Below are 25,283 nucleotides of genomic sequence, written 5' to 3'. Positions count from 1 at the left end.
GATTTTTGTTGAGCAAAATTTCAAGACTGAGTGAGGGGCCAGTGTGCACTGACTGGGGAGAGGTGACCTAGAGGTCAGGAGATGAAGGTGAAGAAAAAAGGCAAAGGGCACCTTGTGCTCAGCAAAGTCCCAGACGTAAGAAGAAATGAGGTGCTTGTCCCAGAACCGTAGCTCAGCTGCTCCTTCGAAGTCCTGCCCTGGGAAAACCGCTGGTCCCACGACACTATATTTAAGAGTGTAGTTGCTTCATGATCTGATGCCAAGTTCCTTCACTCGTCGTAAAGCAGTGTGGGTTTGGGCACCAGCAGGGAGTGGGGCTGCAGACGACACTCCGAGTCGCTGGGCCCTAGAAAATGCTCGCACGTATTCTATAGGAGACATGTACGAGAATGTTCACAATAGCTGTGTTTATAACTAAAAAGGTAACCCATATGTCAGTAAACAAGAGAATCGAGAAGTGATCGTGGTGTAATCAGACCATGGAATCCTATGTAGTACAGACTATGAATAAACTAGCTACATATCGAATTTCAAAAGTACTGACCGGGGAGCATAAAGAGCAAATAGAGATTATAATTAGTATGGATTCATGAGATGAACTTCAAAACCAGGCACCATTAAGTAATATAATGGTTAGGGATCCCTTATAAATGGATTGAAACCGGGAAGAAAAGCAAGGGACAACTCAGGTGTCAGATCAGTGGCTTGCCCCCGGGGTGGAGAGTCAATTGGAAAGGGGTGCGGGAACAGAGGGAGCTTCCAGGTATCGGCCATATTTTATTCCTTAAGCTGGGTGGTAATGTGTGGGTGCTTGGCTTTGTTACTATTCTTTAAACTATGTACATATAGGTCATGCACACTCTTTTGTAAGTATGATCTATTGCACAGTGAAAATATTAAAAAATATATTTTGTCAAAACCCAAACTCCTCCCACCCCCACACCAATAAAAGGTAGAGGTTAGTGTGGGTGAAGGGTATGAGCCTCAAAGGAACGAGAACTTTTCCAAATGTGGTGCCTTGAAGATCTAGAAGGGCATCGGTGACAGAGGAAGAAGGTAAGCCACTCCCTGTCCACCTGCCATGGGTACCAGCAGCTGGACTGAGGTGTGTCCCACCGTCCCAGGGACCTCCTGCTCACACGGCCCCGGGGACCTCACCTTACCCACTTTATAACCCTTTCTTCCTGCACCACAATCCTCAGGATTTAGCCTGTTTTGCTTTCCTTTTTAAAGCTACCACGGAGTACTCCATTTCTTGTCACTTTCCCACAGCCACCGGCTGAGTAGAATGCAACAATCCTAACTTTTCCCCTTTTTTTATTCCCACCCTCACCCCGCCCCCGCCCCAAACAAGTGCACAGGTCCATTTGGAGTTAAGAGGGTGAACGCCTGTTGGATGGTGTAGAAATCTGTTCTAATACCACTTCCAAAGTTTGTTCACTCACCATCTAATTACCTTTTTAGGGAAGGTTTGTCATTTGCCGGCTGAAGTTTATTTTAAATTGTATCTGGTTTGCAAACACATTCTTTGTTGACAGCTCTAGTTCGAAATGTTTGGACTCACTTTGCTCTGGGTAAAACACGTTGTCAAGTCTTTTTAAAACTGCTTTTGTTAGACGGTTTTTCTGGCCCTGCACTTCGGCATCCAGTAACCTTAGAGACATAAAAGCTTTGAATTAGAAGGGACCCTGGACGTCCCCCATTCGACTTCCCACCCAATGAAAGAATTTTTCCTGAAACATGCCTGACCACCAGCATCTGAGAGCTTGCTTTTTAAGGGCATTGCTGGAGGGACAGAGAGTCCCATAGGTTACAAACTCCCTATAAAACTTTGAATCAGTTTTCACTTTGTCATCAAGAATCAGCCGTCAGGGGCGCCTGGGTGGCTCAGTCGTTAAGCGTCTGCCTTCGGCTCAGGTCATGATCCCAGAGTCCTGGGATCGAGCCCCACATCAGGCTCCCTCCTGGGGTGGGGGGGGCAGGCTGCTTCTCCCTCTCCCACTCCCCCTGCTTGTGTTCCCTCTCTCGCTCTGTCTCTCTCTGTCAAATAAATAAATTCTTTAAAAGGAAAAAAAAAAAGAATCAGCAGTGAGCATTTTCCAAGTTTGCTAATTGAATTAAAATGAAGACAGACTCTTGCAAAACCTGTGCCTGAGGTGCAGCAGGCCCAAACACTGGTCACAGACACCTTTAATCTACTTCATATAATCGTATCCTGGATTAGGAGGGACAGAGGAACAAGTGAGGAATTGGATCTATCCACACGCTTGGAAATAGGGCAGAGAAGCCAGGGGGATTTGGCTAATCGCTTGAGAGTCCTGCAAGTGCACATTTCCCTCTGTCCCTTTGTCTCTCTTTCTTAAAGGTACAGAAACAAATGTAGACGTTGCCTTTCCTCAAAAAAGAAACTCACCACTAGCCCCAGCTGAGGGAGCAGGTCTGTGCTCTGTCAACCCCCGCCCGCACCCTCTGTCTTCCCCACCACCCGAGTCTTTGCCTTTTCCCAAAGGAAAATGGCTGCCTTTTCCCATTAAGCTGGGCCCGCCCCAGTTTTTGAGCCCACCTCAGAGACAGTGTGACGTGTGCTACTAGTTGCCTTTTCCACCTGTCTCCCCACCTTTCGTTCTGCTCTGCTAGAGCTTGAAACCAAGCCCTGACCCCAGCTGCCGTCACTGTTAGGTGGGTTTGGGCCCTGAGCCACGCTGGGACGTTGGTGGCACAGGCCCTTCGGGGTAAGGGAAGGAAGCCAGCCTGGAAAAGGCCAGAATTAGACGGAACCCCAATCTCACGCAAGCCGGTGAGAGTTTCTGGGCCAAAGAGGGGAGCTGAAGATACTCCTTAAAAATGGGGGGGGGGGAGGGCAGGAAGCCCAAGCATGGGTGGGGAGGGGAGAGTTAAGGATGCTGACCCAGTCTGAACACCTAGCAGGCGAGATGCAGCGGGGGAGCGCAGGCAAGGTGGAGAAATGCTGTGCGGGCCCTGGCTGGTGGAGCCTTGGTGGCAGGAGGTCCACGGACCTGGGGAACTGGACCCTTCCCGGCAAGGTGTCGCCGGCAGAGCCGGTACCGGTGGGACTTGCTGGGCTGAGGAGTCAGGGACAGGGTTCAGCCCATGGGGCAGGGGCAGGCCGGAGTCGGGGAGGATGACAGTTAGGGAGGCCAGCGTGGCCCCCACAGGGAACCAGAGGCGGGAGCCTCCCTTGCAGGCCGTGCTCCTGCCCCGCGGTGCCCCCCCTGGCGCCGACGACTACCAGAGCTGCCCGGCCGGTGCGCACCGCCCACCGGGGAACCGAGGGAGGCTGCGGCCACTTCCGAACTCGCGTGCCACGGACTTGCAGGAGAAAGTGCAGGCGTGGGGGGCTGCCGGGAGCCGGCTTAGGAAACACCATGTGTATACCACAGAGCTCCTACAGCAGGTTGTAAAACCGATGCACACCTGTATTCATGCTTCAATACAGGTCCGGGCGGGGGGGGGGGGGGGGTTGGCTTGGCGGAGGGGGAGGGGCAGGACGAGAGTTCTGGCATCGTCTCCCAGGCCAGGGGGACCGGCAGCAGGCAGGGACCGAAGGAGCCTTTTTCACAGGGTCTCAGGGACACAGAGGCCGTAGCTGTGTGCTCTGGGTTGAAAGCCAACTCCCAGGGACACCGAGTGGAGGAGGGGCGTTGTCCTCATGCCCCTGCGCAGCACGGCATCTCCCTCGCGGGTGAGGAGAGCAGAAAGCATAGCTGCCTGTTGGTCCCTGCACGTTTGGTGTCACGGAAGCAGTGCCTTTGGCAAGAATACAGGTGTATTCCCAGAGGGCAGCCCGAGAACATATGAGTCTCCCTCGAAGACTCCGGAACACCAGCGCGTCTTGGGTGGGGCTAGAGGGCCTGCATCCCGTAGGTGGAGGCGGGAGCCACTGACGTTCCGGATGCACCTGTTCCTTCACCCCACCGGTGGGTACCCGCAGCTCAGTGAGACCTAGAAACACTCAGATGTGGGAGCGCAGCTGATGCTACAAAATGCTAGATAAAGCCACGGAGCATTTTAATTTTCACCTTAACAGCTTTGACAAATTCCTTCCCTCTTTTAGTTTCATAGAGCTCTTCGCAGTCTGTAATCATCTTGTTTTTTTCCTTTAGTCCAAGGGTCTGCACATTTTTTTTCTTTTTTTTTGGTAAAGAGTCAGATAGTAAATATTTGCAGATTTGTGGGTTCTCCCCGTCTCTGTTACAGCTGCTCAGCTCTGCCGTTGGAGCGTGGAGGCAGCCTCTGGACACTATGTCAGCTCATGAATGGGACTGTGTTCCAATGAAATTTTATTTGTGGACACTGAAATTGGAATTTTTTATAATTTTTTACAAGTTACAAAATATCCTCCTTTTAATTATTTCACTAATTCAAAAATGTAAAAAGCATTTTTACCTTGCAGCGTCCAAAGGCAGACTGTGGCCATAACACCATTTAATCCCTATGACTGATGGGAGCCGGCTCATGATTGGGTCCCTAGTGCCTAGCACAGGGTCTGACCTATAGTAGGTGCTCAATAAATATTTCTTGGAGGGGTGAACTTCTCTGCTTTACATACAAAGAAATCACGGCTCAGAGAGGTTAATTGACTCAAGTGCGGGGCTAGCACTCAGACTCGTGTGGTGGTTGGCCGGTTGGTTGCAGAGCTGGATGGTTCCTCTACATCCTGTGCTCCTTCTACTAAGTCACAGCTTTAATCCTTGCCATATATATACATATATATATATATATATATATATAGCCACATGGAAGTTCACGGAGTTTGGAAAACTTTTCTTGAACAGCAAACTAACCAACATGATAGATCCTATAGCGTTGCTTCTCAACATGGTCGAGTTGTGGAAACTTGACTTCAATTCCTCAGCTGTTTTCTCTTTTTTTAAAGTCTGGGGACCATGCCCTGGCTAGTCTACCCTGGAAGATGGCTGTGAAGAATAATGTTAGAGGCTTTGCACATATTAAAAAGTCCCCAGGAGACCTGAGCCATAGGTATATTCTTCAGATTGGGCATTTTCTTAGAATCACCATGAGGTTTGTGGTGGTGGTGTTTTAAACAATGGCTCTGTGTGAGCAGGGGGCTACAAGCCCTAGAAAAGTCCAGTCCCCTGGTGGAAAAACTGGTTCTTCTTCAAAGTCAGCCTAAGTCAGTCTTTATCTCTGTTAACTCCTACACTGTTCCAACTTAAGTCTCTGTCTTGATTACTACACTTTCTTTTTTCTCACTCCCATGACTGGCTCCCACGCTCCAGCCTCGCCTGGCCTCAAGCCAGCCCTCCTTGGGAGGTGCGGTTAACCACAAACCACCCAGCATTCCACGCAGGTCAGGACACATGCTCCTTCCCTTAGGACGTGCGCCCATGTTTCGTTCTCAGCCAGTGGTTTGGGTGGATTTGTATACTGCAGGCTTTGCTGAGGCTTTGGCCAGGGGCTGGGCACCACTGTGGTGCCTCCCGTGGGTGCTGTCCTGCTAAGCAGCAGCAGAAATGGAGATCAGAGTGAAAAGCTCTGGCCCCCACGAATCGCTGGTTGCCAGGAGCTCGCCCAACCCAAGGGAGTGGTGTCTCAGGATGGGCAGTTGACAGCATTCCCTGAGGACTCTCCTTCGGAGGCCTCGTATCTGACCGGTCTTGATTGTCCTTCTATGAGGAAGCATAATTTTTGTCAACACAAGCTCCCCTCCCCCGTTTTTGTTTTTGTTTTTTTTTTTAATTTTTTTTTTATTGTTATGTTAATCCCCATACATTACATCATTAGTTTTAGATATAGTGTTCCATGATTCATTGTTTGTGCATAACACCCAGTGCTCCATGCAGAACGTGCCCTCCTCAATACCCATCACCAGGCTAACCCATCCTCCCAACCCCCTCCCCTCTAGAACCCTCAGTTTGTTTTTCAGAGTCCATCATCTCTCATGGTTCTTCTCCCCCTCTGATTTACCCCCTTCATTCTTCCCCTCCTGCTATATTCTTCTTCTTTTTTTCTTTCTTAACATATATTGCATTATTTGTTTCAGAGGTACAGATCTGAGATTCAACAGTCTTGCACAATTCACAGCGCTTACCAGAACACATACCCTCCCCAGTGTCCATCACCCAGTCACCCCATCCCTCCCACCCCACCCCCCACTCCAGCAACCCTCAGTTTGTTTCCTGAGATTAAGAATTCCTCATATCAGTGAGGTCATATGATACATGTCTTTCTCTGTTTGACTTATTTCGCTCAGCATAATACCCTCCAGTTCCATCCACGTCGTTGCAAATGGCAAGATCTTATTCCTTTTGATGGCTGCATAATATTCCATTGTATATATATACCACATCTTCTTTACCCATTCATCTGTTGATGGACATCTTGGCTCTTTCCACAGTCTGGCTATTGTGGACATTGCTGCTATAAACATCGGGGTGCACGTAGCCTTTCGGGTCCCTACTTTTGTATCTTTGGGGTAAATACCCAGTAGTGCAATTGCTGGATCGTATGGTAGCTCTATTTTCAACTTTTTGAGGAACCTCCATACTGTTTTCCAGAGTGGCTGCACCAGCTTGCATTCCCACCAACAGTGTAGGAGGGTTCCCCTTTCTCCGCATCCCCGCCAACATCTGTCATTTCCTGACTTGTTAATTTTAGCCATTCTGACTGGTGTGAGGTGGTATCTCATTGAGGTTTTGATTTGGATTTCCCTGATGCCGAGCGATATTGAACACTTTTTCATGTGTCTATTGGCCGTTTGGATGTCTTCTTTGGAAAAATGTCTGTTCATGTCTTCTGCCCATTTCTTCATTGGATTCTTTGTTCTTTGGGTGTTGAGTTTGATGAGTTCTTTATAGATTTTGGATACTAGCCCTTTATCTGATATGTCATTTGCAAATATCTTCTCCCATTCTGTCAGTTGTCTTTTGGTTTTGTTGACTGTTTCCTTTGCTGTGCAAAAGCTTTTTATCTTGATGAAGTCCCAATAGTTCATTTTTGCCCTTGCTTCCCTTGCCTTTGGTGATGTTTCTAGGAAGAAGTTGCTGCGGCTGAGGTCGAAGAGGTTGCTGCCTGTGTTCTCCTTTAGGATTTTGATGGACTCCTGTCTCACATTGAGGTCTTTCAACCATTTGGAGTCTATTTTTGTGTGTGGTGTAAGGAAATGGTCCAGTTTCATTCTTCTGCATGTGGCTGTCCAATTTTCCCAACACCATTTGTTGAAGAGACTGTCTTTTTTCCATTGGACATTCTTTCCTGCTTTGTCAAAGATGAGTTGACCATAGAGTTGAGGGTCCATTTCTGGGCTCTCTATTCTGTTCCATTGATCTATGTGTCTGTTTTTGTGCCAGTACCATACTGTCTTGATGATGACAGCTTTGTAGTAGAGCTAGAAGTCTGGAATTGTGATGCCGCCAGCTTTGCTTTTCTTTTTCAACATTCCTCTGGCTATGCAGGGTCTTTTCTGGTTCCATACAAATTTTAGGATTATTTGTTCCATTTCTTTGAAGAAAGTGGATGGTATTTTGATGGGGATTGCATTGAATGTGTAGATTGCTCTAGGTAGGATTGACATCTTCACAATATTTGTTCTTCCAATCCATGAGCATGGAACGTTTTTCCATTTCTTTGTGTCTTCCTCAATTTCTTTCATGAGTATTTTATAGTTTTCTGAGTACAGATCCTTTGCCTCTTTGGTTAGATTTATTCCTAGGTATCTTATGGTTTTGGGTGCAATTGTAAATGGGATCGACTCCTTAATTTCTCTTTCTTCTGACTTGTTGTTGGTGTATAGGAATGCCACTGACTTCTGTGCATTGATTTTATATCCTGCCACTTGACTGAATTCCTGTATGAGTTCTAGCAGTTTTGGGGTGGAGTCTTTGGGATTTTCCACATAAAGTATCATATCATCTGCAAAGAGTGAGAGTTTGACTTCTTCTTTGCCAATTTGGATGCCTTTGATTTCTTTTTGTTGTCTGATTGCTGTGGCTAGGACTTCCAATACTATGTTGAATAGCAGTGGTGATAGTGGACATCCCTGCCGCGTTCCTGACCTTAGGGGGAAAGCTCTCAGTTTTTCCCCATTGAGAATGATATTTGCTGTAGGTTTTTCATAGATGGCTTTTATGATATTGAGGTATGTACCCTCTATCCCTATACTCTGAAGAGTTTTGATCAAGAAAGGATGCTGTACTTTGTCAAATGCTTTTTCTGCATCTATTGAGAGGATCATATGATTCTTGTTCTTTCTTTTGTTAATGTATTGTATCACGTTGATTGATTTGCGGATGTTGAACCAACCTTGTAGCCCAGGGATAAATCCCACTTGGTCGTGGTGAATAATCCTTTTAATGTACTGTTGGATCCTATTGGCTAGTATTTTGGTGAGAATTTTTGCATCCATGTTCATCAGGGATATTGGTCTGTAATTCTCCTTTTTGATGGGGTCTTTGTCTGGTTTTGGGATCAAGGTAATGCTGGCCTCATAAAATGAGTTTGGAAGTTTTCCTTCCATTTCTATTTTTTGGAACAGTTTCAGAAGGATAGGTATTAATTCTTCTTGAAATGTTTGGTAGAATTCCCCTGGGAAGCCATCTGGCCCTGGGCTTTTGTGTTTTGGGAGATTTTTGATGACTGCTTCTATTTCCTTAGTGGTTATAGGTCTGTTCAGGTTTTCTATTTCTTCCTGGTTCAGTTTTGGTAGTTGATACATCTCTAGGAATGCATCCATTACTTCCAGGTTATCTAATTTGCTGGCATAGAGTTGCTCATAATATGTTCTTATAATTGTTTGTATTTCTTTGGTGTTGGTTGTGATCTCTCCTCTTTCATTCATGATTTTGTTGATTTGGGTCATTTCTCTTTTCTTTTTGATAAGTCTGGCCAGGGGCTTATCAATCTTGTTAATTCTTTCAAAGAACCAGCTCCTAGTTTCGTTGATCTGTTCTACTGTTCTTTTGGTTTCTATTTCATTGATTTCTGCTCTGATCTTTATTATTTCTCTTCTCCTGCTGGGTTTAGGCTTTATTTGCTGTTCTTTCTCCAGCTCCTTTAGGTGTAGGGTTAGGTTGTGTACTTGAGACCTTTCTTGTTTCTTGAGAAAGGCTTGTATTGCTATATACTTTCCTCTTAGGACTGCCTTTGCTGTATCCCAAAGATTTTGAATAGTTGTGTTTTCATTTTCATTGGTTTCCATGAATTTTTTTAATTCTTCTTTAATTTCCTGGTTGACCCATTCATTCTTCAGTAGGATGCTCTTTAGCCTCCATGTATTTGAGTTCTTTCTGACTTTCCTCTTGTGATTGAGTTCTAGTTTCAAAGCATTGTGGTCTGAAAATATGCAGGGGATGATCCCAATCTTCTGGTACCGGTTGAGACCTGATTTATGACCTAGGATGTGATCTATTCTGGAGAATGTTCCATGGGCACTAGAGAAGAATGTGTATTCCGTTGCTTTGGGATGGAATGTTCTGAATATGTCTGTGAAGTCCATTTGGTCCAGTGTGTCATTTAAAGTCTTTATTTCCTTGTTGATCTTTTGCTTAGACGACCTGTCCATTTCAGTGAGGGGGGTGTTAAAGTCCCCCACTATTATTGTATTGTTGTCAATGTGTTTCTTTGCTTTTGTTATTAATTGCCTTATATAATTGGCTGCTCCCATGTTAGGGGCATAGATATTTACAATTGTTAGATCTTCTTGTTGGATAGACCCTTTAAGTATGATATAGTGTCCTTCCTCATCTCTTATTACAGTCTTTGGTTTAAAATCTAATTTGTCTGATATAAGGATTGCCACCCCAGCTTTCTTTTGGTGTCCATTAGCATGGTAAATGGTTTTCCACCCCCTCACTTTCAATCTGGGGGTGTCTTTGGGTCTAAAATGAGTCTCTTGCAGACAGCATATCGATGGGTCTTGTTTTTTAATCCAATCTGATAGCCTGTGTCTTTTGATTGGGGCATTTAGCCCATTTACATTCAGGGTAACTATTGAAAGATAGGAATTCAGTGCCATTGTATTGCCTGTAAAGTGACTGTTACTGTATATTGTTTGTGTTCCTTTCTGGTCTATGTTGCTTTTAGGCTCTCTCTTTGCTTAGAGGACCCCTTTCAATATTTGTTGTAGGGCTGGTTTCGTGTTTGCAAATTCCTTTAGTTTTTGTTTGTCCTGGAAGCTTTTTATCTCTCCTTCAATTTTCAATGACAGCCTAGCTGGATATAGTATTCTTGGCTGCATATTTTTCTCATTTAGTGCTCTGAATATGTCCTGCCAGTCCTTTCTGGCCTGCCAGGTCTCTGTGGATAAGTCTGTTGCCAATCTAATGTTTTTACCTTTGTAGGTTACATATCTCTTCTCCCGAGCTGCTTTCAGGATTTTCTCTTTGTCTCTGAGACTCGTAAGTTTTACTATTAGATGTCGGGGTGTTGACCTATTTTTATTGATTTTGAGAGGGGTTCTCTGTGCTTCCTGGATTTTGATGCCTGTTTCCTTCCCCAAATTAGGGAAGTTCTCTGCTATAATTTGCTCCATTATACCTTCTGCCCCTCTCTCTCTTTCTTCTTCTTCTGGGATCCCAATTATTCTAATGTTGTTTCGTCTTATGGTATCGTTTATCTCTCGAATTCTGCCCTCGTGATCCAGTAGTTGTTTTTCTCTCTTTTTCTCAGCTTCTTTATTTTCCATCATTTGGTCTTCTATCTCACTGATTCTTTCTTCTGCCTCATTTATCCTAGCGGTTAGCGCCCCCATATTTGATTGCACCTCATTGATAGCCTTTTTGATTTCTACTTGGTTCGATTTTAGTTCTTTTACTTCTCCAGAAAGGGTTTCTCTAATAACTTCCATGTTTTTTTCAAGCCCAGCTAGTATCTTTAAAGTGATGATTCTGAACTCTAGATCTGACATCGTACTAATGTCCGTATTGAGTAGGTCCCTGGCAGTCGGTACTACCTCTTGTTCTTTTTGTTGAGGTGATTTTTTCCGTCTTGTCATTTTGTGCAGAGGAGAATAGATTAATGAGAGAACAAAATGCTAGCAGGGTAACAACGTCCCCAGAAAATATACTCTAAACAAATCAGAAAAGACCTGAAGCAGTGGGAAAAGAAAGGGAAAGAGAGAGAAAAGAAAAGGAAAGAAAAAAAGAAAAAAGAAAAAGATAAAGATAAAAACAAACAAAAGCAGAACAAAACAAAACAAAACAAAAACAGAATGTGATCAAATATGATCAGGCTGGATTATAGATCAGTGCCACACACTAGATTTTGGGTGTATTTTCGTCTGTTAAAAGAAAGTCCCTCCCAAAATTTTAAAGAAAGAAACACTTATATATGTACAAAAATAAGGGTTGATATGATGAAGGGATGGAATATGACTGTAACGATGGAAAGTATAAAAAATTTTAAAAAAGGATTTGATAAGTTGTTTGAAAAAAGAAAGAAGAGGATTAAAAAAAAAAAAGAAAGAAAGAAAGAAAAAAGGGAGAGAATGTGATCAGGCAGGGGAGTAGAAAAAAACCATACACTAGAGATTTAGAGTATATTTTGATCTGTTAGAAGAAACTATCTCAAGATTTTAAAGAGAGAACAACTTATATATATATGCCAAAAATACGGGTAACTACTATGAAGGGATAGAATATGACTTTAAAAATGAAAAATAAAAATGTTTTTTTTTTTAAAAAAGGGATTGATAAGATGTTGGTTGAAAAAGGGAAAAAGAAAAATTCAAAAAAAAAAGGAAAAAAGGAAAAAAGAAAAAAAGACAGTTAAAAAAAATAATTAACTTTGAAAGACTAAAGAATCATGGTAAAAAAGCCATGAATTCTATGTGCAGTATTCCCCTAGCACTGGAGTTCTGCCGTTCTCACTGATCGGTAAACTTGGTCTTGGCTGGCTGTTTTCGCTGATCTTCTGGGGGAGGGGCCTGTTGCCGTGGTTCCCAAATGTCTTTGCCGGAGGCAAAATTGCCCCGCCCTTGCCGGTCCGGGCTGAGTAATCTGCTCGGGTTTGCTCTCCGGAGCTTTTGTTCCCTGCAAGCTTTCCGTACAGCTTTGGAGGCGGAGAGTGAAAATGGCGGCCTCCCAGTCTCCGCCCCGGCGGAGCCGAGAACTCGGCGTCCCGCTCCTCAGCGAGCCCCCAGAGAAAAGCAGTCAGTCACTCCCGTCTCCCCGGTCTCTGGCCGCACTCTGCGCTCACCCGGCCTGTGACCGCGCCTTTCTATCTGGCACCCGACCCCGGGTGGAGTCTCCAAACCCAGCAGATCCCCGCGGTGCGCTCCTGCACCTCTCCTCCCGGGGGAAGAAGGTGAGTCTCCCCGGATCTGCCGCTTGTTGGGTCCCTGCTGGAGGAGCAGTGGCCCGACTGTGCCGCGGATCACGGTTTATAGCAACCCCGAGCTGAGAGCCCGCGCCTGGGCTCCGTCTCTGCAGCCGGCTTCCCTGCTCCGATCCCTGGGAGCTCTGCCGCACTCAGGCACCCCCGGTCTTTCTGTGACCCCGAGGGTCCTGAGACCACACTGTCCCGAGGGTTCCACCCCCCACTTCACCACCAGAGTGACGTCCCTCAGCGGAGCAGACTTCTAAAAGTTCCGATTTTGTGCCCCGCGGCTCTATCACTTGCCAGAAGCGGCCGACGGAGGCCCCTCCCCCGCCGTCTATCCTCCCGAATATCGCCTCGGATTCACTTCTCCGCACGTCTTACCTTCCAGAAAGTGGTCGCTTTTCTGTTCAGAGAGTTGTTGCTCTTCTTTTCTTCGATCTCCTGTTGAGTTTGTAGGTGTTCAGAATGGTTTGATCCCTATCCAGCTGAATTCCTGAGAGGAGACGAAATCCAGGTCTCCTACTCCTCCGCCATCTTGCTCTGTTTTTGTTTTTAATAAAAGCAATATACACTCAGGGTGGAAAGTTGGAAAATACTAATGAGCACAATGAAAATAAAATCCACCTATAATCACTCCAGTCAGAGATAACCACTATTAAATACTGTAGAAGAGATCCTTCAAGTCATCTGATATTCATAATTTTCTAAAGATATTGCATCATATCACAGTGCTGTTTTGTCACCTGATTTACATTCTCTCACCTGATAATACAACATGAGCACATTTCCATGTCATTAAGTACCTTTTTACAATATGATTTTTTATTGTTATATTGCGTTCCATGATAAATCTGGCACAGTATATTTAATAAACACTGTTCGACATTGAATTTTTTTTCGGGTTTTTCATGCTGAGATGAACATCCTTAATTATAAACGCTTTTATGCATCTCTTGCTGCTTCCTTAGGATTTATTTCTATAAGTAGAATTAATTAGGTCAAAGGCTGTGCACATTTTTAAAGGCCAGATTGCCTTCTAGAGATGATCCAATTTTTGTTTCTACCAGTAGTGCAAAAAAGTCTGTGTTCCCTCATGCCTGCCAACATATTTTGGATATCTAATAACTTTTAATTTGATTGGCAGGAAACAGTATTTCATGATTGTTTTATATTCTTAGACAGACAACTGAATTCGTCATTGTGTTTTTTAGCTATTTGAACACAAGTAGGATTCCTCTTGGAAGGTGGGAATGTGCTCTGGTACCCAGCAGCAGGGACTATTTGAATAAAGTAACATTGAGTGGATGCACAGCATACAAATGAGAAGCAAAGGGAGAAAGAGGGAGAGGGTGGTGACCTTCTAGAAGAGTCTCTAGTTATTTAAAGAAAACTCTCTCTTATCATGTGGGTGAGGGTAGTGAGTTTAAGGTAGGGATGGTCTCTTTTTTTTTTTTTTCATTCTCAAGTTTGTTTCTGAGTAGGTAATATACTCACATAGACAGAAATTCAAAAGATACAAAAGGGTGCACAGTGAGAACACCTTCCACTCGCTCCCTTAGCCAACAAGGTTCCCCCTCCCTGGAGGCAATCATTAACAGGTTTTATGTATCTCACAACAGCCTTGGTCCCTGGACAAGCAGCAAAATAATCACCTGGAACTTGTTAGAAATGCAAATTCTCAGACCCCCACCCCAAACTTACTGAAGAAGAAGAAAGTTTGTGTGTGGGGAGGGGGGAGGCCCAGAAATCTGTGTTTTAATAAACCCTCTTGGTGATTCTGGTGCATGCTAAAGTTTGTGAACCGCTGCTGAAGATATACTCTCTCTCTCTCTCTCTCTCTCTAGATGTATATTTGTATACATCAATTTCCTCCTCTTTTTTTTTTTTTTAAAGATTTTATTTATTTATTTGAGAGAGAGAATGAGATAGAGAGAGCATGAGGGGGGAGGGTCGGAGGGAGAAGCAGACACCCTGCTGACAACAGGGAGCCCGATGCGGGACTCGATCCTGGGACTCCAGGATCATGACCTGAGCCGAAGGCAGTCGCTTAACCAACTGAGCCACCCAGGCGCCCCTCCTCCTCTTTTTTAACATGTGTTTTACATTAATATTTTTGGAGATCACAGGCCCCTTTAAAATATTTGTAATTTCATGTATAATGTTTAAAGTTTTGCAAATATTTTTAGGGAGTTCACAGCCCTCTTTGGGTGTTCATGGACTTCATATTAAGGATTTCTATTGAGTAGGGAAAGGTGGCAGATGAAATGGGGGATAAGACCTATCAGGAGATATGGTGCGTTCTTTCAAGGGAGAGCCAAATTTGATGAAGGCTAGTAGCAAGAGAATGGAGTGAGGGGGCGCCTGCGTGGCTCAGTCGTTAAGCATTTGCCTTTGGCTCAGGTCATAGTCCCAGGGTCCTGGGATCGAGCCCCACATCGGGCTCCCTGCTTTGAGGGAAGCCTGCTTCTCCCTCTCCCACTCCCTCTGCTTGTGTTCCCTCTCTCTCTGTCAAATAAGGAAAAAAAAAAAATCTTAAAAAAAAAAGAGAATAGAGTGAGCAAAACAGGTTTAGAGTGAAGGGATTTTTTTTTTTTTGAGGTGAAATTCACGTAAATTCGACGAACTATTTTAAAGCACACAATTCAGTGTGCTTTATTTATTGCATCTACAATGTTGTGCAACCGCCGCCTCCCTCTAGGTGTGAGGGAAACTTTGCTCACTTTGAAGTCAAGGTTCCTAGAGAAGAGGACTTGCTAGAGCCAAGGGTAGAGTATGAGGCCAGGCACCAGAGAAGTGGAACCCAGCCTGTGAAAGCAGGGCGGGTACCTTGAGGCTGGGGGTGCTAAGGTGGTCCGGGAATCAGAGGTGATGGAGGACCAAAGGAGAAGCACACGGGAGGCTGGTGAGGTGAGGACTGAGAGGAATTGCTGCCAGAACTCGTGGATGGGTGGGGAGAAGGAGCAGGTTAACTGAGAGTCAACCGTACAGGTGGGCACTAGAGCATTAAGGAACGTGCACACACACTGTGCCAAGCTGGAGCGGCTTTACTCCAGCATTCCCAGTGGGGCAGTTAGTGTGGCGGCCGTCCTGTCCTTCCAGAATCAGTTACAAGCTGGAAGAAAAGGAGCAGAAAGGCGCTACTCTTCCACGGCTATTATCCGGGAGCCCCGGAAGCTCCTTGACAGGTTACTCCTTACATCTCGTTGGCCAGAGCTGGGTCACATGCTCACCCTTAGACCAATCACCATTCAATCTGGAGGCCCCGCCCAGTGTCTCTTGGACAAAGCCCACCTTCTGTCAGCAAGGGAAGGAGGTGAATGGCGGTTGGATGGGGTAACCACCAGCGTCTGCTGCAGACCTCTGGGGTCCCTCCTAGCTTTAGTCAATGGGTTGAGGGGAGAAGGAAAGAAGACTAGGAATCTATCAAGTAACAGGGGAGATGGGACCAAAAGGAAACATACACGAGGACATAGATAATAAAGAATAGAAAAGCAGAGGCAACCGATGGACGAAGGCAGTGAAGTGCAGCCGAGTCAGTGTGGTGTGGGAGTTTGAATATTTAATCTGAGTTTACTGAGCCTTGTGACCTTGGATGAGTCTCTGAACCTAAGTCCATCTTCTCATGTGAAAAGGGGGCTGTAAGATTTCACTCTTAGAAATTAATGTTGCAGGGGCGCCTGGGTGGCTCAGTCGTTAAGCGTCTGCCTTCGGTTCAGGTCATGATCCCAGGGTCCTGGGCTCGAGCCCCGCATCGGGCTCCCTGCTCCGCGGGAAGCCTGCTTCTCCCTCTCCCACTCCCCCTGCTTGTGTTCCCTCTCTCGCTGTGTCTCTCTCTGTCAAATAAATAAATAAAATTTAAAAAAAAAGAAATTAATGTTGCAGTAACTAGTAACTAGTAAGTGCTAGTGAGAGGGCATTGGCCAGGAGAACCAAGTATATCAACGAAGTAGACATTTGTCGTACTTTTTTGATCACTTCACAGGAGAAGATCAGACACGTGCTTTCCCAGGCTCCCTTGCTGCCAAGGAGCCAGCACTGGAGCCAGGTTTCGCCAGTAGGACACCCTCCATGCACGCTCTGAAGTTGATTATGTAAGGAGCAAGTGCTGTGTGAACCCATTTAAGTGAGAGTGGCAGCAGCCTGGTCCACTTTCTCAGGTAGTGTGGATGAGATGCCCAGGGCAGCGTCCGTGCCCCTACTGGGAATGTTGATGGGGGGGAGGGGCAGGGTGAGCTGGAGTGTCTGAACACAGGAGTGGCAAAAATGGGGCTCTCTCTGGGACCACTTTTATGGTGTGATTTAGGGTGGTGTTCTAGCTGCTTTCGGCTTGTTTCTCTAGCCCTCCCAGAGAGTCTGCGAACTGCCTAACATTCTTTGATAAATATCTTTTCTACTTAAATTAGCCAGTTTGGATTTCTGTTGTTCAACTAAGAACCATGACTTCTTGAGCCACCTCTCCCAGTGAAAGCAAGAAAGTGGGGTGCCAACCATTTTCCAGGGAGATCAAGCTTCAGGCCAAGACTGACTCCTTGACAGAATCAAGTCTGAGAGAAAGAGGAGGAGAGCAGGGTCTGGCTTTTTTTTTTTTTTTTTTTTTTTTTTTACCAATTTGGACTTAAGAAACAGAAGAAAACAGCACTTATTCTGAGACTTTTAATCAGACAGAGTGACTCTTCCCACTAACACAGTGGCCGTTAAAACACCCTCTGGGAGAGACCAACATTCACTGGTAGGGTTGGCTTGGGGGCTGTGATCAATGCAAAGCACTTGGCCATCCGTAGGCCTTGATTCAAACAAATATGTTTATGGGGTGTATGCCCTGTGCCACCCACTGTTCTAGGTACTGGGAATCCAGTGAACAAGGGAGACAAAAATCCTGCCTTCTGGTAGCTTACAACCTAGTGGGAGAGACAGTATACACATAAATAAAAAATGTCAAAAGGTAATAAGCTCAGTGGAGAAAAATAAAGCAGGACAGGAGCTAGGGGGTGCTGGGGGAGGGGCTGGGAAAATTGTATATTTAATTAGCATATCCAAGAAGGCTTCACTAAGAGGGGGGCCTGAAGGGAGCGAGAGACTTGGTAAGGGGATCAGTTATTACTACAGGGGTGTTTCCCATGGCTGTACTCTCCCATCCTCCCCTCTTCCCCTCCTCCCCTCTGAGAACACCTGTCAGAAACAAGCTTAATTGTGAGGACTATGGGCCGAACATCTGAAGGGAAACTCTGGGCCGTGTGGGTGCCTCATGCTCTGGTGCATGGAAGTTAGGAGCTTCCTAGGGTGCCCTGGGTTGCCAAGCTGAATGCGCTCAGCTGGGCAGGGCTCCCCGGAGGAAATGACTTCTGAAAATGGGACCGGCAACCACCCAGTCCTGCTCACTTGGCAGGCAAAACCTTGTTTATAGGCTTTGGGGCTTTACCGAAGGCAGCTCCCCTTCCTGATGAGAGACGAAGTCCCATCTTTGTATCAGAGTCTTTCCTCCCCAAGTAGTAAATCTACACATGGCACAGAGAAACTGTGCCCCGTCTTACTGCTCTATTAGGACAAATATAAACAAACCAAGCCCTACTACTCTGGATTCTCTATCTGGAATTCTGATTCCCTCAGAGTCCTTACAAGCCAGGCTGTGCCTTTTGCCTCCTTTCTGACCAGACCAGACTCTTCTTTTTAATACAACCACCCTGGGCTATAATAACCCTCTCGTCTTCATCCACCCTCCATCCACCCCACCCCCCCACCTTCCCCAAGCATTCATTATTCACCATGATTCCTAAGAGACTGGAAGGAAGAAGCACAGTAGATTTCCCTGGAATGCCGATAAAAGGAGATAAAGAGAACTGTTGGGTTATTGGGTCTTGCAGCTTTTTATTACTAAGGGACTCTGTGCCTTAGAAACTCTATATTGTAGGTTTTTGTTGTTATCAGGAGTGATGTTTTTTACACACCACTGTGCATGGGAACACGATCTGACCTACAGTATAATAAATCCAAAGTACAAAGCAGCAATTTGTAACAAGATTTTAATGTATTTTCTCTCATTATCCAAGAGGAACCTTCCCCATGAGTGCTTGCTCTGCTCAGAGTCTGTGGCAGGGGCCAGAAAGAAGTCCAGGGAAAGAATACACCCCTGGCTATGTCTTTTACTACATTCCAGAGACTAATTTAATGTCCTCCCAGCCCAAGTTCTTAATTTCTTTGCCTTACACATGATTATTGCTGGGGGACTATGTGGTTTTTGAGAGCCTTTTGAAAGGAATAGAAATTGAGATGCAAATCGTGTGATGTATCTTTTTTGCTATGCAAAATTCCTATATGCAATCTAATCCAGTTATGCAAAGCAGCAAGATTTTGGATTTAATACCTTTAAAAGCAATTGGCAGCGGGTATGGGAAATCAGTAAATATTAAACCCATGTCTCTCCCATCTTAGACTCTATATTTCCTGGGAACTGATACCCAGCAGAAGTCATATTCAGCTAGTCAGTTGAAAAAGATATCCATGTATCCATGCACAAATATTTATTAACTATCTAAAAATGTAGACTCTGCTGGGGCATAATCTGTGTCCTCAAAGAGCTTTGACATTTTGGTGGGAGCAGCAGGTAGACAATCAAGAGAGAGTGAAGGGCTAAATCGAGGAGGAAGAGGTGTGAGAATCTTAACAAGCAAAATTGTTCCTTTCTCGATCATCCTGGTCAATAGATAAAGGGATATTGTGCCCCTCCTACGCCAGACCAACAGCGCATTCGTGGGCCGTTTGTCAAGTAATGGTTCTGTGCCACCCATGAACAACACTCTTTACATATGCTCTCTCATTCAATTGTCACATCGGTTATATGAGGTAAGTACTATTCATTCTACAGATGAGAAAACTGAGACTCGGAGAAATTAAGTAACTTGCCCAGGATCACATTGCTCGTAGTAGCAGAATTGATATTTACAACTGGGTCCGAGACCAAGTTCTGAGGATTAGCACTTGCTGGCCTAATTCTTCATTATTGCCGACACAGTCACAGTCAAGGGCAGTGGATAAAGATCTGTAGTTCAAACACGACTGATGAATGGCTATTGTTAGTGTCTGGAACTGCCCAGAATAGGTGTCCGAAGCCAGGGCGTGAGGACCCGAGGACTAGAACCAAATTAAGGCACAGGAGTAAAATGCCTGTTTGTTACACTCCCTCAGAATACAATGACCCTTCAGACTTTGATGTTTGCTGCAGTATTTTTGTGTTTCATGGACGAAAGCGAAGGTGAGACGTTTTGTAGTCATTCCTCTAAGTCTTCAGACTCTGGCAGCACAAGAAAAATAGTAGGAAGAAGAGACCACACCTTCTGCAAGATGAGCTCATAAAAGATGAGCTCAGCTGCCTGCATCCATTCTCTTAAAGGCACAGCTGCAGGGTGGCTGGAGCTGCATTGGTTTGGAAACCCTCAACAGTGGGCCAAGCCCTTCAGTCTGGTTTTGGAACAGTTGTTATTCCTAACCCTTTCTGCAGGGAGAGGACAGGTCATGAAGACTGCAGTTGCAGGCTTCGGACGGATGAATGAACCAAGATGGCGGCACTGCTAGTTACACGAAGAATGCACGGAGGCATTCCTCTTACACACCTGCTTTCCCAGGCTCAAAGATGTGTATGGGCTAAGAAGAAATTGCAACACATTTTGGCTTAGTTGTCACTGGGGCCACACCTACAAGGCTGACTGCAGTGGAGGCAGCAAGTGAGGCCTAGAAAAATCTGATGATGTGTATTAATTTGAGAGCTTCCAGTTAATCCTGTCTCATAGGGTCAATGTCAGACTCCTTGGTCAGTCCTCTACTCTCGTCAGGGAAATGGACCTTCTGGCTTGCTATCTCCTCTCTCTAGTCATCTGACTCTTTGTGCATTCCCAGGGCCTGCTAAAGTGCCTGGCACAAAATGGGAGTTTAGTTAATGTCTGCCAGGTCAATCCAGAAGGAAGCACTAGGGGAAGCCTTCAAGGCCATTTGGAAAATGGTCTTTCTGTTGGATGGACCGAGAGAAGGGAAGAACTGCTGGATGGGACCTTAGATCCATCCTCAATCCTCCCGTGGTGGCAGGCTGCAGGCCAGGCTTTATGTAGACTCAGAATGTTTTAGGGCTGGAGTCTGCCAGGACTTCATGTGGAGGTTGGGAAATTCTACAGCTAGCTCTGGAGAGACAGGGTAAGAAAGTCCTTCCAAAATCAGAGTGAAAGAAGTACAGTCTGAAGGGATGGCTGATGTTTTTCACGGGAAATTAAAATGGTGTCTATGGAGGCCCCAACCCAGTCATGCCGGAGGGTGAACTTAAGGTCTGGCACAGAAAGAAGCTGGCCTTAAAGAATAGTATCAGGTCGGGCAGCCTGAAGGAAAACAAATTCTGGAGGCTTCCAAGCATTCTCCTCAAGAACACGTCTACCCATCTGAGCAACAGGTGCTGTAAGAGACACCCCGGATGTGGGCATTGCATTCTGCACTCAGACTAACTTCTTTTTAACCTACCCTCGGGATGATTTCACCGTATGTGTTCTTGGCAGTGGCTTTCGGGGGGTCAAGCCAGGCCTCCACCCCACAATTCCTCTGGGTCATTTAAAGCCCACGGTCTCCCGGGGAGAGAGGCTTCCCTATCAGCGGCTTTCCCCCAGACCTCATTGCCAAGCAGATGGCAATCCTGAAGCCGGGCCCTCCAGTCTGAACCTGCCGGGGAGTGATGAAGGGCTGGGCCAGCCCCACCTGCCTGCCCTTGCCCAGCCTGTCTGTCTTCTCCTGCAGGATCTGCATCTTCTAGAGAACAGAAAGGAGCTTCCTGCAGAGCCAAAGCCTCAGGGGGACTTTTGCCATGGGGTCACGTGCTCCCAGGTTCCCAGGGGGGAATATGGCTGGTTTGGAAGGGGTTCCTTGTCCAGGTATCAGCAGATCCCCCCCGTAAATCTCCCACTGACACGTGTGTGTCCAGGAGGGGCTCTTCCCTTCCCTCCTCTTTCCCATGATTCTCCTTGCTCCCTCCTCCTTCCCCTGCTGCCCCAGGATACTTCGCCTTAACCTGAGCATCATAGCTGCCACAGGGGAACAAGCATTCAGAGAGAATGCCCCAGAGAAAATTATTCCTCTTAGTTTCAGCAATGCTGCCCTCAAGCAGAGTTCTGATGGCTATGCTGATTCAAGCTCTCTTTCTCAAGGTGCCGGCTCAGACTCAAAATCTGGACTTCCCTGCCTGGATGCGTTACTCAGGGGCAGCTGGAACGACTCTCAAATATCCTAGTTCCCTCATGGCGGGGAGCGGGAGGACCCTGCTGAGGTCTACATGTTTTCCCTTCAAGTTGCTACAGCACCTGAAACGCTTATGAATCTTCCAGTGCTTTAAAAGGTAACCTGTGGGAGGATTAAGCGAGCAACCGCTGGTGCATGAGTGTCTCAGTTCGTCAGACGTTCCTTCATTAACACCCAGCTAAGAGAGATTCCTGAAGGGAGAGGTGCTTCTGGAAGATACTAGTTACTTGAGGAGGCCGGGAGCGGGCCTCGCCCTAGGGAGAGTTGCCCAGATGACAAGGATAAGCCTCACTTTTCCTGGGTAGGGCAGTCTTGTCTCTACCTTCCCCTCCCTGCCATGGCTAAAGGCTCCTCTGAGGGAATGCCCTGGAAGCGTTTCTCAAAGTGCAGCTTCCAGCCCTTGCAGTGGCCTTAGGAAGTCTTCCAAGTGGTCTGCAGACCAGTTCAAAATGCATGGGTGTACTTCCTCAGTGCAACCCTCCACCCTGGGTGTCCCCCGATGCTGGAGAGTTAAAGTTGAGGTGCCCTATTCTTAGGGGGGATTCCAGCATCCCATCATCATCATCATCATCATCATCGTCGTCATAGCACGTTTCCCTAGTTTCATGAGTTCGGCCTTGACACCCATTCTATTCAACAAACTTTTATCAAATACCTTTTTTCTGTGTGCTGGGTTAGGATAGGAGACAGAATCAGAAGACAAGGCCCCTGTCTTTCAAATGAGCCTATTTACCCTGGGAGGGAAAACAGTAATTACTGACACTGTGAAACAATTCTCTACTTACTGACAGAGGAATACAGAAGTGCCACGGGGCTCAACCCATGTCTGTAAATACCAAAGACATCTTCCCAGAACAGGTGACTTGGGCAGAGTTGTGAAGGATGGTAGCCTACCACACAGACGAGAAGGAAGGCCTCTCAGGAGGCACAATGTGAAGACCCGTTTCTGAGAACACGTAGAATAAAGTTGGTGAACTTTACTCTTTCCTTCCTTCCTTCATTCAAAATCCAGATTTTTGAAGGAAGCAGCATCAGTTTGAGACCTAAAGGATATATCCTCTTTGGACGTGGAGGAGGGATAGTCATCCCAGGCTGAGGCGCCAGCGAGCTCAAGGGCAGGGGGGAGGGGGCCGTTCAGTTCCCAGTATACAAAGAGGAATAGGGAGGAGTTGGGTTGGAATCAGACCTCCTGGCTCCTTGGCCAATCAACCACCTCATCCTATCAATTCAACCTCTAAAAGCAGTGACTCAGGGCAGAGGTCAGCATCTGGGGCTTATCTGTCCTCTGCTCTCAGTGCTTGTTGCCACTCCCTAGACCCTTGTCATCTCTGCCTTCCCTGTCCACTGGTCATCCTGCCTCAGGCATCTTTCCCTTCCCATTCACCATCCATAGCACCGTTTGGGTTCCTTTCCTAAAATGCAAGTTGTACTTTATCGTCCTTCTGCATGACCTAGCTCAGTGGTTCACCCTCATTTCAGGATAATCCCCAACCCTTAGAATGACTTGTATCATAAGGCCCTTTGGGATCCAGCCCTGCCTGCCTCCCTAGCTCTGTATCAGCTGCTCCCACCTTGCACCCTGCTTTGGATACACCAAGCTATGAATGTGCCATGTCGCTTCATGCCTTCAGGACTTTGCACATGCTCTTCCCTCCCCCTGGAAAACCCTTCTGCCTCTTGTCCTCTCAGCAAACTCCTATTCATCCTCTACGGTGGACTCAAACACTGCCTCCCTCGAGCTTCCCAGACAGAGTTAATCACTGATATCACTTATTTCTATTTCTATTGTCACTCTTATCAACTCAGCTGCTGGAAGAGGACCTTACAGTAGGCTCTTCTGCCAGATGCTGAGCAGCTTTAGGGCAGGAACCGAGTCTGCTGCATAATCCCGGCTCGGGCCCCAAGCACAGGGCTGGGCTCAACCTGGAGCAAATCGCAACAGATGGCTGAGTCAAGTTACGCCAGCGTGAAGGGGCCCTCTCTCTTGGGCATACTGCCCGTCACCTGGGGAACTACGCCCAGGCCCCACCCCATCCCACAGCCAGGATCTCTGGGGGTAAGGTTGGTCATTTTTTTTCTTTAAAGCTCCCCAGGTAATTCTCCTATGGAGCCAAGCTTGAGATCTCCTGGCGAGGCCAAGAGGAGGAATCTGAGAATCAGGAGACCTGAAGCCGAAACCACCACTGAGTCATCCTGCGATCTTGGGCAAGTCAGTGATTTCTCTGGCCTCGTTTTCTCACCTGCAAATTGGGAATTCAGAAGTGGAGGGTTTGTTCCTAAGACCCATTCCACAGGACTGACCCTGTTTGAAACATCACTAGGCATTCCCGGGTTCGGGTGGGTAGTGGGCACCTGGCTTGGGTCTGCTCTTTTCCTGACAGGTGTGGGGGAAGAGCCACTGATCGCTCAGGCTTTCCTGTTCTTCCCACCGCCACATGTCCTTCTGCCCTCCCTTTTGCGCTGTCACCAGCCTCAGGAGGCAGCTAGGAGCTTTGGGGCAGCGGGCGGGCTCCCTGCCCATTTCAGGCTGCTGAGCTGGAGAGGGATCTCGGGAGCCACGGGCTGGGGCTGCTTTCATGTCTCTGGAGATGATCTCTTTCAAGAATGAAGGCGCTATGCCCTTTGCATTTTCTTGTCAGAATCTCATGCTGCATTTTTGAGAGTACATGTAGGAATATATAATTGTGAAAAATAAACATAAATGCTGTTTCCCTGGTACTTAGCTGAGTGCTCTGGAGGAGCGGGACTCTGGGTGGGGAAGTTCACTGCTGTGAAATTCGGGCTTCTCTGCTGGGAGATGTGGAGATTCTCCAACAGTTAGTCCCTGAGAACAGGAGCAGCCTCTTGTGGTCCCTGCGTACAGTTTCTACCATCGGCAATCCAGTGTGTCCTGGTCACAGATGAGACTCTGTCTTATGGTAATGAGCAAAGACAGAGCCCACAATGCCTCCATTTTCTTAGAAATAAATCATGTCAGCCTGTCCCCGCAGTCGATACGAATTTGATGTCTTGCAAATAAAAGCAGCTCTAACTTGAGCAGACACAATCCATTCTCCAGCCATCTGTTGTGTCCCGGTTTCCATATAGGGATAACGGAAAGATAGGGTTTTCTTGAGAGCGTGGCACTTTGGGTGCAGAGGAAAACACACTGCCTTTCAAGGATATTAAACTGGATCTCTTGGGTTACATACCGTGAAATCAGCCTTGGGTCCGTAGTCCCCAAATCGCTAAGTTTTCCCATTTTGACTATTTTGAATTCTCCATGATGCTTAGGGAGAAGGAATAAAACCACTTTTCCTTTCCCAGTTGTCTGCCACCTTTAAGGATGATCAATTCCTAACCCTGCTTGTGCATTAAAATCCTTTGGGGAGCTTTGGAAATGTACTGATGCCAGGACTGCCCCTGTCCTTCCAAGATTTGGATGTGATTGGTCTAGGGGTGAGCTCCAGGTTCCTAGAACTTTGAAAAGTTCCCCAGGTGATTCTAATGTGCAGTCAAGGTGAGAACCACTGGACTAAGTATCGTGGAGCTTGGTCTGCCTTTATTCTACGAAAATAATTCACAGAGGTTGAGTATGCTCTTATGAAATTTTTTCCCCCAAATTCAATATTTATTTCACCGTGGCGGGTAGCCACTGTGTGTCATATGGTTCTTCCTTATACTTTGGAGTTGATCTCTCTTCATCCCTGAGGTCTCCAAAACCTGCTTCTGTCTTATTT

At 46.4% G+C, this 25,283-nt stretch overlaps 1 long non-coding RNA gene across 2 annotated transcripts in view; it reads left to right on the top strand.

The window, feature by feature from the left end:
- Positions 1 to 989: 989 nt before the first annotated feature.
- LOC118528223 (uncharacterized) overlaps positions 990 to 25,283 on the top strand; it is a 60,062-nt gene continuing 35,768 nt past the window's right edge. Inside the window, exons 1-3 of one of the 2 annotated variants that reach the window (XR_013442164.1) lie at positions 990 to 1,056; positions 21,474 to 21,661; positions 23,650 to 23,773. This is a non-coding gene — a long non-coding RNA (uncharacterized LOC118528223). Of the gene's footprint in view, positions 1,057 to 21,473; positions 21,662 to 23,442; positions 23,621 to 23,649; positions 23,774 to 25,283 lie in introns of those variants that run through there. The other variant, XR_013442163.1, reaches the window with a different exon arrangement.

Source organism: Halichoerus grypus, chromosome 10 (genome assembly GCF_964656455.1).
Source record: "Halichoerus grypus chromosome 10, mHalGry1.hap1.1, whole genome shotgun sequence".
NCBI classification, from domain to species: Eukaryota; Metazoa; Chordata; class Mammalia; order Carnivora; family Phocidae; genus Halichoerus; species Halichoerus grypus.
This window is presented reverse-complemented; position numbering and strand designations above follow the sequence as displayed.